The sequence below is a fragment of the Equus asinus genome, chromosome 7 (genome assembly GCF_041296235.1).
Source record: "Equus asinus isolate D_3611 breed Donkey chromosome 7, EquAss-T2T_v2, whole genome shotgun sequence".
In the NCBI taxonomy this organism is placed as follows: Eukaryota; Metazoa; Chordata; class Mammalia; order Perissodactyla; family Equidae; genus Equus; species Equus asinus.
This window is the reverse complement of record NC_091796.1, coordinates 40,698,906-40,708,282: the sequence shown is the minus strand read 5'-3', so window position 1 is coordinate 40,708,282 and position 9,377 is coordinate 40,698,906.

Below are 9,377 nucleotides of genomic sequence, written 5' to 3'. Positions count from 1 at the left end.
CACTGTGGTCAGACCTGAATTGCATTCTCCAGGTCCTTCCTGTCTCCACTGGTGCCCTCCCCTTTTCCGTAACAGGTATTTTCTGCAATACATCTCTTTCCGGTCTTCACGTCTTGGTGTTTGCTTCTCAGAGAATCTAAACTAACTTATATTGGTACTTAATGCCCATTGACTTCAGTTTCAAGGACTTAACCAAAATTCTAATTTGAGGCATTAGGAAAAATTGTATTTAACATCCTGCTACATATACCATGGGTTCAAATTTTAGAATATTTCATTTAATGCCAGATAACTGAAACCAAAACATTTGTGGGAAGGGGGCATAGACTTGAGTCAACGGAACATTTGAAGAGAAGTCATTTTAGTCTAGATTCCTAGGATAATTCCCCAGGTTTCTAGCTCAGTTTACTCGTATAAATGGAAATCCAAAAAATCCATAAAAACATCCATAAAAGAAACAGGGCAGTCCCAGAAGAGGATTGATTTGGGACTGTGAGTTATGCAGTTCCTGAATGTAGCTCTTTCTCTTACTAATGATGGTCTTGAATACAGCCCTTCATCCCCTGCATTATGCTTCCTTCATTTGAAAGATGTAAAATGATTTCATCATACCCAAGAGAAAAGTATTATGACTCCCATTTTGCAGATGATGAAACTAAGGCTGAAAGAGAAGTACTTAACTTGCCCAAGTTAACCCAGCTAAGAAACAATAGAATTAAGAGTTGAAAGGTCAGTGGCTACAGTCTTTGCTCTTTTCATCCACTCAAAACTGCATCCAGTAATCTTTAAGGTGTTCCTAATGATTAATTTTATGAATTTATACACTTGAATTAAAAGATAACCCTTTGTCTAAATCCATCTTTTAACTGAGCGTGGATTTTCTGTTAGTGAAGGAACTACCTTATCGGACAATTTTAGTTTATTTTTCATTGGCTGCTTTACTGAGCCTCATCAAATGTATTTGCTTTGCAGAGCTGCCGTGGATTAATCCTGAATAAGTAATTTGGAAATGTTTTTATTCATTTCTATGGAAACCATCTATTTGGATTTTCACATATCAAGATCGTAGAGATTTGTCCCAGTCCAATTGCAATCTTAGTTACAGCAGTGTCGGCTTACGTATTAAGGGCATAGTTTTGCTCTGATGGCCCTTCAGAAATCTGTAATTGGTGTGGAACACTGACAGTAACAGAATGTGTCTTATGAGGTCCTTCGAGTTCGGCGTCTGCAGATTAGTGGGATCTTTCTTGATGGAACAAGCCCTTTGGAATTTATTAACACTATCTACCTTTCCCAGTAACTACTCACTTCTCACACAATCCATTTGGTCTGCCTTTGCCGGCATTTTACGGAGTCAAATCTGAGTCCGAGAGTCTGATATCCCAGGTAATATATACCAGACATATTCCCTGACTTTTTACCCCCAAACAGGGTTTTGTTGCTGTTGTTAATTTTGGGATGAACAATCCTTTTTTAAAATATATGTTTCCCTTCTATAGAACAAGGCTCCATCTTTTTAATCTCAGAATATGTCATCGTGATTCCAACATTACTTTACACTTCCCTCCCACTCCAGGATTTCTGGGCTTTTTGGGCCACAGTGCCTCTTTTTTCCTAAACACTACCAAGAGAGTTGTCTGTTTGAGTTTGTATGTATGTTGGGGGAAATGTACTATAGACCTGGAGACCATGAACCATGTTTAAAGAAACAATACAATGGGGATGGCCTACTGTATTGGCCTAAAGATCTAAGAATCGTGTTAGAAATTTAAGTAACAGAAATCCCGAGAGAGTTTACAATAAATAGCCAAGATTCTCTCTCTCTCCCTACCTATTTATCTATCATCTCTCTTTTTTTCTCTCTCTTTCTTTCCTTTTTTCTTTTGTGTCAAATAACTTTATATACAAAATCATTTCTTAAAACATTGATGAGCTACAACTGATTTATAATGTGTAAAACAGCATCTAATATGCCAAATATTATCAACCCAGAGGTGCTAGTCTTTTAATGTAGAAAGAAGCCATGCCCATTTTGGTGAACTTTGTTTATTCTGCCTTCATACTATACCTACTGGTATTTTAGCTACATTAGCTTTCTTTTGGTATGTTCTTATATTTAAATTTTGTCTCTTGCAAGCATCACTTAATGAGTTTTTTAAATGAGTCTGACAATCTGATTCTTTTACTTGGAGTATTTAGTCCATTTATCTTTAATGACGCTCCTGACATATTTGGTTTTATATCTTTCATCTTACTATTTGCTTTTTATTTGGTCTGTTTTTCTCTCCCTTCTTGCTTTTTGTTAAATTAATTAGATATTTTTAGTATCCCATTTTCCTCTTATTCATTTGTTAATTTTACATTTTTTATTATTCTTTTCATGGTTAATAGAGAGATCAGAACATGCCTCCTTGACTTAATACAAATTATTATTTTTATCTCTTGCCTAATACTGCTAGAAACTCTATTTAACATTCCCCGCTGTCTTTTGAATTATTCTTGTTATACAGTGTAGTTATCTATATGTTTTCAATTTCACAAGAATTCACAATTACTTTTTGTATGGTCAATATTCATTTATAGTTGCCCATATATTTACCTTTTCCTGTGTTCTTTATTCCCTCCTGTGTTTTCCATGTTTCCATCTGTGGTCACTTTCTCTTGCCTGAAAATCTCCCTCTGGTATGTCTTTTAGTGCAGACCTACTGTTAATGAACTTTCCTGGTTTTTGTTTGTCTGAAATTGTCTTTTTTTCATTTTCAGTTTTAAGAGAATATTTTCACCAGATGTAGAATTCTGAGTTGGCTTTTATTTTCTTTTGGCACTTAAAAAATGTTATTATAACGTCTTCTGGCTTCCATCATTTCTGTTGAGAACTAAGTTGAAAGTCTCATTGTTGCTCCTTTGAAAATAATGTGACTTTTTTATTCTTTGTCTTTGGTTTTCCTGAATTTTACTATGTTGTGCTATGTGATTTTCTTTGTCTTTATCCTGCTTGGGTTGTTGAGCTTTTTGAATCTGTGGATTGATATCCTTTAACGGTTTTGGAAAATTCTTGGCCAATATCTCTTAGAATATGGCTTTCTTATCCGATCTCTCCTTTTTTTTCCTGGAACTATAATGATGCATATGTTAGACATTTTGAGCATGTCCAAGAAATCTTTTTCACTTTAATGTATACTTTTTTCTATTGTTTTTTACTCTGTGTTTCATTTTGGGTATTTTCCATTAACCTCTCTTCCAGTTTGCCAATCCTGTGTTCTGCTGTGTCTAATTTGACGTTAACTCCATTCATTGAGTTCTTAATTTAAGATATTGCATTTTCTTAGTTTTAGAATAACCCTTTGATTCTTTTTAAAAATAGATTCTAATTTTTTGGTGAAATTCTCCATTGTTTCATTTATTTTGCCTACTTTTTCTACATTTTACCTAACATTTCAATCATAGTTATTTATTTGTTTGTTAACTCAAAAATCTGGATCAGCAGTGGGTCTATTTCTATTCCATTTTATTTTGTTAATTATAGATCATATGGTCTTGTATTTTTCTCATGTGTAGTAATTTTTGACTGAACGCACTGATTGTGTATAACAGAACTGTAGTGGCTCCATATAATTTTATCTTCCATCAGAGGTTTCCTCCTTTCTCTGTTATGCACATAGAGTGAGGAGGTTTTTACCTCAATTCAGTCAGGGATTGACCTGGGCTAGGGCTCGTCTTAGTATTTGTCAGTCTACCTTTGGTCTGTTAAAGGTTGGTTCTTCTCAGCTTGCACTAAGAGTCTGGTCTTTGTCTCCTCAGCCCTGAAGTCTGAAGAAGGTTCAGCTCTTCCTTTCAGTGGTTTTTAGTTTAACTCTATCCTCCTAATTCATACAGCTTTAAATTTGCAAATGTCTTAAGGGGGTAAGCGGTCTTGTATTTGAAGCAGTTCTCTTCAGTGGCAAGTCTTTAATACCAAGCACTGTGAGATTGTGGGAACTTTTTCCTGCCTTCTAGAAGTTTTTAGCCTAGTTCACCATCTTATTCTACAACACAAGAACTCCAAATTTCAGAGAAAACTGGCTGTGTGTTTAGGGTTCCTCAATGTTTCGTTTTGTCACTCCAGTTCTGTGTAACAGCTAAAAGTTCTCTGGTTTCTCTTTCCCACAGCATAGGTCCTCTGCCTGGATGAAGGTTGATCAACTTGTGGCCAGGATTTGAAAACGTTCCCAGAGAAAAAAATTGCTGACCATCATCAGCTCACCTCAGAATACTGTTGTCCTCTTTCCTTAGCTAATTGAATTCTAATTGCTTTTATAGCTCTCTAAACCTTAGCCTTAAAATATTAAAAAAAATAACTTATTCATCTTTTGCTAGTTGTCACAGTGGGAGTCTTGGCCTGCTGTAGATTTCTTCATTCTATCTGAACATGAAAAGTTCTTGCCCTCACACTTTTTTATTTTCTTCATCAATTATACCACCATTCAATGCACAAATCTGGAGAAAATTATACTGTTTTTTATTTAGCAGTTTTCCATATGAAACTGGCTTAATTGTTATTCACTGTGTTTTCAGGGATTACCTTACAAACATTAATTGAAGAAAAAGTTCCATTTATTTTCTACTTATTTTTCAGGACTGACTTTATATGCTTCCTCTGCTCCCTCCTTTCCTGATTCTCTTAGTGGGACATAAGCTCTTCCTTTCTGAAACTCCCACATCACCTTATCTGCATGTCTTTATTGCACATATACTTTGCATTGTGTTTACTTGTATATGTTTATATACTTTACAGGGTACATCACAGAGCTTTGTCCACAGTGGAAGGAATAAATGAGCAAAAGAGTGACAGCATAACACTGGGATACACTCTGGGGACACAAAGCAACTTATTGTGTATTCACCCTCGTCATTTGTGAAGAGATCACTTCGAAAGCAATATTTGGGAATGTTTTCTGAGCTGGAGGCCAGAATTACTCCAGTACTATCCCATTTGTGTACGGGGGCAAAGATTTTCATGATAGTCAGGTTTTTATACAACTGAACAAGGGTTTTTCATTAAAATTCTGGCTTTCACAGTCATTAAGTAGGGACAACATGGTTAATATGACAAAGGCAAGTAGCTCACACATACTTACAGACAAAGGCTGCTGTAGGGTTTGTCATATTGGCAGCAGTCAGAATTGTCTTTGACAAAACCCATGTACAACTTACATTTTCAAAATTATGAGCATAAAATTTCTGAGTCAGAAATGACTTTGCTACTCCAGGTATTCTAATGCCTCTAAAATCAACCACTGCCCATTTACTGAGGACCACTGTGGGCACATCACTGTGGGGAAACACAACATTTCAGGCATTGTTCATTCTACACCAAGGGGATTAGTTAAAACAAGGCATAAATATACCGTAGCACACCGTCAATATAATAAAACATGTGGTAGGTGCTATGTGAACAGTATAGATAGTACATATTCTAAGGATTTAGAAGAGGTGATAACCGCCCTAGGGATGGTCTAGCCAGAGATGTGGATTGTATTTTCTCATCAGACATGTGGCCTCAAGGGCCTTTGGCTTTAAATTTCTTTTCTTTTCTTTCTTTCCTTTGAATTGGTTTACCATGGTCAATTATGTTGGAAAAGAAATGAGTAAATTTAATATGGTGTCCCATCCCAGCTGGTTTTAATAGTCTGAATTGCTTTTAAGACAAACTTGTAAGACAAGCAAAGACCTTCCTGCCAAACTGTATGAATGCCATCTGGCCTGAAGTGGAATCTTGGTGGTCTAAGTCCATTCACAAGGAAAGCATAATTTACCGCAACTATTCTGGAAGAGCCTGGAGGTGGGGAGAGTTGCAGCATTTCTCATCAGAAATGTTAAGTGAGGAAAAGGACCAGAGGTGAAGTGAATAATCAGCAATATCTCTGGAGAACAAGAAGCTTTCATGCATTTCAAAGTGTTTGTTATGGTGAAACAATATTGGCAGTTGGGTAGACATGAACTGTGCAGTGAAGTTGGTGGGAGGGAATCAGAAAGAACACATAAAAATGCTGTTTGAGGACTGTATGTGACACCAGTACATAAATCAAAATTTGCCAATGTTTGAATGTTCATTCAGCATACTATGAAGTTATTAGAAATTATTAGAAAGACCACCTAGTCACATGGAAACATGCTTGTGAAATGCTAAAAATTTAAGATGTCAAAATATAAATTCAGTTGGACAGAATGCAAAAAGTGCAAACGAAAAAGACTGGGAAGAGTTCAGATCACAAAAGATAAAAAGTATTCTGTTGTATGGTGGACTAAACGTAATTTTCTTTTTTTCCCCTATATTTCCCCAAATGTCCATAACTTGATTACATTATATTAATAATTCTTAAAAATATACCTTTATTCAACAAATATTGCATGGTTTTATGGTTTTTTCAAAGTCATATTGCATATTATCTCTACCCTCAAGGAACCCTAAATCTAGTAAGAGGGTAAGAGACAAAGCCTTACAAATAGCATGCAATAGAGAAAGTAGGAGAGCCATAGCAAGTCAGATGAAAAACATCACGTTAAGACTGTTGTGAGCATGAAAGCTTCATGTAGGCAGGGGAGTTAGAATGGAATCTTGGAGGACAAGATTTTAATAGATAGTGTTGAGCACGAAGTGGCATTCTCTGCAGAGAAAATGCACAAGCACAAGGGCAGAGATGGAGAAACTTGGCTGTGTTTGTGGAAAGGTAAGAATTCACATTACTCAACGAACAGAGTAGAAAATAAAAATGTGGCTTGAAAGAAACGCTGAGGCGAGATTTTAAACGTTTCTTGCATGCCAGACTAAAGGTTGGAGTTATTGGACCCTAAGAGCTGATATGTGTATTTTACTTCAGAGTTTACAAGGTGCAAAGTGTATTCACATTTTTTTTTTTTTTTTAAAGATTGGCACCTAGGCTAACAACTGTTGCCAATCTCCCTTTTTTTAAGGATTGGCACCTGGTCTAACAACTGTTGCCAATCTTTTTTTTTTTTTTCTGCTTTATTTCCCAAACCCCTCTGGTACATAGTTGTATATCTTAGTTGCAGGTCCTTCTAGTTGTGGGATGTGGAATGCCGCCTCAACGTGGCCTGACGAGCAGTGCCATGTCCGCGCCCAGGATCCGAACCCTGGGCCACTGCAGCGGAGCTCGCGAACTTAACCACTCGGCCACGGAGCCGGCCCCATGTTCCCATTCTTTATGTATGATTTCACAATAACGTTTTGAAGAAGAGATTGTCACTCCATATGCAGATACAAAACTGAAGTTGGAGAAGCTAGATGACCTCCCAAGGTCACAGAGCAAGTTCCTTCTCCTTTTGCCCACTCTTCCCAGTAGTTAATTCACACCAACAATATAGCATTTGCCATAATGCATCATCATTAACTGTCCACTTTCCCCTCCAGCACATCCTATTGATATATGGAAAAAGTAGTCAATCCACCAGGAATTCCTACATGACTACAAATGATTGATTTAAGAAATTTCCTTGTGAGCAGGAGAGTATGGTGGTTAGATGATGGCCTTAGATTAAAGCCTTGGTTTGAATCCCAGCTCCACTACCCATCAGCTGTTTAACCTTATCTAGCAGTTTACTCTTTCTGAGCATAAGTGTCCTTACCTTTAATATACGAATGCAATCTACCTTATAGAGCTGTTCAGAGTAGTAAATGAGAAAATATGTATAAAATACCCAGTATAGTCCTTGACTCACAATAAGCATTAGGTTAGTGGAAGTGTTATATTGTTGTAATATTGTACAAATGATAACCTTGAATTAATAACTAAATCCTATTCCTTTTTCCTAATTTAGGTCGATCAGTTTCTAAATGTCCCAGATTTGAGAGACTTGATTGGAAGCCAGGACCCTGCTATCTCTCTAAATGTAGGATGACTTTCTCCTGCAGCCAAATGTTTACCTTCCCCCGCTGTCTACTCCCATATGTCTTTTTTTTTTTTGAGGAAGATTAGCCCTGAGCTAACATCTGTGCCCATGTTCCTCCACTTTATATGTGGAATGCCTGCCACAGCATGGCTTGACAAGTGGTGCATAGGTCTGCACCCGGGATCTGAACTGGTGAACCCTGGGCCGCTGAAGCAGAATGTGTGAACTTAACTGCTGCGCTACCGGGCTGGCTCCCTCCCCGCCATATGTCTTTTTGTTGTATGTCAGGGATTTGGAAGGTCACAGATGAGGAGTCAACTTAATATATAAAAAATGGAAGGGGAGAACATCAGCAAGGATCACCTTACCTGAAGTTATGTAATTCTTCTGAGCCTGAGTAGATGGTCTTACATGTCAGCTCACTCCAACCATCTTGTTTTTAGCACCTTTGGTGAGCTAAAAACACTGAAGTAACACTCCTCCCGCTAATGTGAAGAATTGACATTTACTGAGTCCTTAATATATGCCAGGAAATAGCCTAGAATAGAATAGAATAAGCCACTCAAGCGCCAATTTATAGAAGATGTTTTCCTTATTCTTACACCATTGTGTTGCATTTTTGAAGCACATGTTTCATCTGCATCTCTGGACCAGAACCTTTTGTTATTGCACCAAGCCTGTACGGTCAACAAGTGTAGAACACCTCCACTAAGAAACCCCACCCAATACATGGTCCATCTGCGCTACCCAGAGCAGCACTTTACAGTTACAGCCACACAAAGCAAACATACTAGGTATTTGGATATTTTCTTCTTATATTGACTTTCTTCTCATTGCCACTTTATTTTCCATCAAATTTTCAACATCCTTTAGGTCAGGCTGTTTCTAGGAAATCAGGCTTGATTGGTCGTGATTTTCCTGCTATCTCATCTATGGGAACCCAGTCTGTCAAGACACCTTCCAAGGCGTATTGGTGTGATTTACTAATCCTATTTTAGCTCATTTGTTTGTTCATTTAAAAAATATTTTGACCTAGAGAACCAAGTTTAATCAAAGTCTGGCATATATAGTGTTGCCTTTTGGCTGTATTAAATAAACACTTGATACTTACAATGTTGATAATCACGACAACTTGTTAAGTGATGTAAGTGTCAATCAGCTGGGAAAACATAAATTTGGCCCAAATAGGGGAGAACAAATGCAGGAACTCATCTTAAGACCACAGACACAGCTTAATTAATTAAAAGATCTGGTGCCTATGCTCACTCTTCCAGTTTTAGCTAGTTTTAGTCTACTTATGGACCTAAAGGAGGTAGTCCATTGGGATTAGGAAAAAGGCAAGTATATTCGCTTAACTGATCATGGTATCTGGTCAGCACTAAGGCTTTTGGAGATTCAGGGTATCTGGAAGAAGCCCTGCAACAAGCAGCCATCGGCTCAGGAGAAGATGATAACTGGCTCAGGAGAAGAGACTACTGTAGAGAGGG